We start from the raw sequence: 4,003 nt of genomic DNA on the forward strand, positions 1-4,003 counted from the left end.
AGGATTTCTTTTTTCTTGTCTGACTTTCCTCAGTTGTAAAGTGACACTCTTTGATCTTCATAAGCATATTTGACACACTAAAACAAGTAAATCAGGATTTCCAAATTCTTTGTGATGAGGAGTAGTGATTAACTTTCCTTATCTGTTTTGACTGCAGCTTTAGGTTGGACATGTGCTTAGGTGGCCATGATGGAGTTGGTTTCTGATGCAGGTAAAGACAGGAAAGGTCCATGGCCATATCTGATGGCAAAAGTTGCTGAATTGCTGGATGTTAATCAATATAAGGTTTTGAGAACACCTAATTGTTAATGTCTTAGAATTTCTTATAGAAAACATTGACTATGTTGATATGCCCTTTAAACCTCAGCTTCTTCATCTCTAAGTAAAATTCAGGATCCTTTGTCTCTATTTGAATTCATCCCCTTCCTGAGATGGCATGAGTATTGGTATAATAAAGCGTAGGAAGCATGTTTGTTCTGTGAAAGTTACTGAAATTCCTGATGTAACATGCATTCATTATGATGGCATTTCTTTCATTCTAATAAAATTATGCAGATATTAAATTTTCACTCACAGACTTGTCTATCTGCCACCTACACTTAACGTGGCCCCACTATCAATTTTATTTTCCTTTTAGGCTACTTCTAAAGAGTTAATAGGAAAAAAAAAAAAAAACTTTAGATCTCAGAATTACTGGATAGCTTGTTTTATCTGGCAGAGAAAAAGCACCTTTATTCAGGGGTAACCTCAAATTTTTATTTTTCTGGTCTTCAAAATGCCACATGTCATTTTTTCACTGTATCACTGTTCCATGTCACCCATGATGACATCAAACCATGTGCCAATATGAACTTACCCTTATCCAGTCGGCTCAATAGGATGATGCCCTTCACCATTCAAATTAAATCTGAACCCTGTGTCACTGCTCCTAAGCTGCTATTCATCAATTTTTTTCATGTTGTCATGTAGTTGTGCTGGGGCTTTTTTTAATGTCCTTATCTCTATCATTAATTTTACCTTCTAGTGTAGTAGTACTGAATGATATGATTTACAACTTAATAAAATGAGTTTATAAAACATTAGATAAACTAGTAAATCAATTTTTATAAGAGTCAGCAGTCTAAAATTCTGAAGGTAGACTTAATTTACCTTCTTTGCCTGATTTCATCTCAGGTGAACTGAGTGGCATAAAACAATACAGTAAACAATGCAGTCATGCATAATACATAGCAGTTGAATTCAATTTTAGTGGTTCTCCTAATGGTGTCCAGATGAGGACAGGGTGGGAGTGGAAGGTTGATAGGTATTTTGAAGTATCTCCTTGACTTTGAAATCTTACTTTCTTACTTTTTTTAACCTTTATGCTTGAGAATAAAATTTATCTCTGTGGGCATAGATCCTTTGGGGGAGAGTAATTTTTTTTCACTGCTTGGAATGCCAACATTTAAAAAAAATGTACTCAGTTGAAGGATAGATGGACTAACATAATAAAGGATATTGATAAATAATTGGGTCCAATTTTCTGCCCTTAGGCAGGCAGTTAGCCAAACCACCTAAGACAGATACTTAAAACAAAGGGATTTATCTTCTAACTGGAGAAAAAAGAATTTTGTTCTCCCTACTCACCAACGTACCAATTTAAGGAACTAAGGCCGTACCAAATATTACCCGAATGTGTGTCTGCTATGGGAATTTGAATTCTATTACTGGGTGGGGGTAAATTCCAGACTAATCTATTCTGTTATAAACCACTGTACTATTGAATAGGTATGGCTGTGACTGGTTATTATTAATTCATGAAATTCAATACAAGCTCTCTATATCATCCCGAAGATCTTGTGTGAATATTTGTAGAATCTCCCTTCAAGGAATAAAAAAGAACTACCAAGAGAATTTTTCAGTGGGCTGAAATGGTGAAAGTGGGACTATCTTATCTCTAAGCCTTCCCTAATCACTACCTCGCTGCACTGCACCCACCCCCCCAACCCTACCAAAAAATGGAGCACTAAGTGACTTTTCCAAGCTTTAAAAAGTACTTTTCCTTCCTGAATTTTGAAATGTCCACGAAAAAAGACTAAATTCAAGTAGAAGTTCACAATGTGGGTGAAAATGGAGGAAAGCAACACATGAACTTCACAGTAAATAAGGGTATGTTACTATTGTTCTTTTAAAGAAAAATAATGATGCTATACTTGTAAAAATGATGTACCAGCAAGACTAAATATAGGTAGCTTTGTAAACATTCTTGAAGGAAATTGATCTCACTTCCCTGGGCCTCAGCACCCTTATGCATGAAGAAAGTTTTAAATAGCTTTTGAAGTTACATTTTAAATATTATTCCTCAGCGTCAAACTCTAACAATTGTTGAGTCTCCTTAAGAAATCAATTGGTGATGAAATAAATAACAAAACAGGTTCAAATTAATGGTGCATCATCACTAGAATTTTCCTGGCATGTCTACTTCCTGCAATTGAAGAAAGAATATCTGGCCTGTCTAAATAACACAGGTGAAATCTGTGGTAAAGATTTAAGTCTGGAAAAAGATTCATATCCTTGTAGTATGTTGATAATCATATATAAGATATATTTATATTCATTGTCTCAGAAAGACAAAGTTTTATTGGATATAGGATCAAAGTTTACACAAAGTAGATTATCTCATCAGGTCTTAAAATACTAGAACAGATGAAAAACTAAAGAAACAAAACTTAATTTTAACATAGCTCAGTGTATCACGACATACTTTATCACCAACATATCTAGCACAGTGCTAAATTCTGTGGTGGATATGAAAGTATAAAGCATAACTCATACTGCCCAAGTAGTTACAATCTAGTTGGGAGGCCAGATCAGTGGACAAAACAATGAAAAATGTAAATGAGTATACAAATTTTGTAGACAACAAATCTGCTGGATTGTTGTTTTTATTATAAATGATATAACAATAACAATACAAACAGGATTAGAAGTTAGATTAGATTAAGGTGTAACTCAAGACATTCATCATAAAAAATGCTTTTTAAGTGTGACTGTTGAGGTCAAAAAATACTGTGTACTATATCCTTGCTATTGAGTGTGATAATAATGTATTTTAGCAGACTGAAGACTCTAAGATGTCATGCAGTAATCTGTATTTTGTTTAATCCTCTATTTTCCAAATTTAATTAACCATTGGACCCTAATGTCTCTAAGCATTAGTATTCCTCCAAACACACTTTAGAAAATGCTAGATTGGGTAAATTCATAAATCACAGAACTATAATGTAATAGTAACTGAAAATAAGAAAGCCAGAAATATGTGTTTTTGTAAAGACAAATTTTAGGATATCAGGAGCTTGTTCAACATAAAATTTGAGTGATGGACCATGGTCCATCTAATATGTCTCTTCATGGCATTTATCATGCTCTTAGGGATTCATTCTAATATTTAGACTAATATTTTTGCTGTAATTTTTAAAAAATTATAACAAAAGCGTATATAAGAAAAATTATTATTAAAAAAAAATAGAGCCATTGACTTAACTAAAGGATTCCTCAGCAGCATATCATTGACTCATTTACGCATATGCTAACAGAGGAATAGCTGATGACGGGTTTATCCTTGACAATATCATCTTAGCTCTGATTGTAAGAAGCCCTGATTGGAAATTACTAGTGTAAACTGAGGCACTGACTGGACAGAGAGCTTTGGTCTGGTCCTATCTATGTTCTTTATGGGGTAATTTACATTATTTAAAAATTTATTCTTGGAAAACAAATAAACACAAATACCGTAAGTTTATTCGTAGTACTCTCTCCACCTCCAGTATAAAATATTTCATAAAAGTTCGTAATGGTGCCATCAGTCTTTTAAGTGGAATAAGTGGCCCACAGTCTTTTCTGTCAAACCTAACCAACTGCTGTGTCTCACGGTACTGGAACTTTGTAGTTAGTATACTTCTGAAGCCTCTTGTGTCAGTAAGCTACTTGGAACCACATTGACACAAAGGCAGGGCAAAGGTAA

The sequence above is a fragment of the Pteropus alecto genome, unplaced genomic scaffold, assembly GCF_000325575.1.
Source record: "Pteropus alecto unplaced genomic scaffold, ASM32557v1 scaffold20, whole genome shotgun sequence".
Taxonomy (NCBI): domain Eukaryota; kingdom Metazoa; phylum Chordata; class Mammalia; order Chiroptera; family Pteropodidae; genus Pteropus; species Pteropus alecto.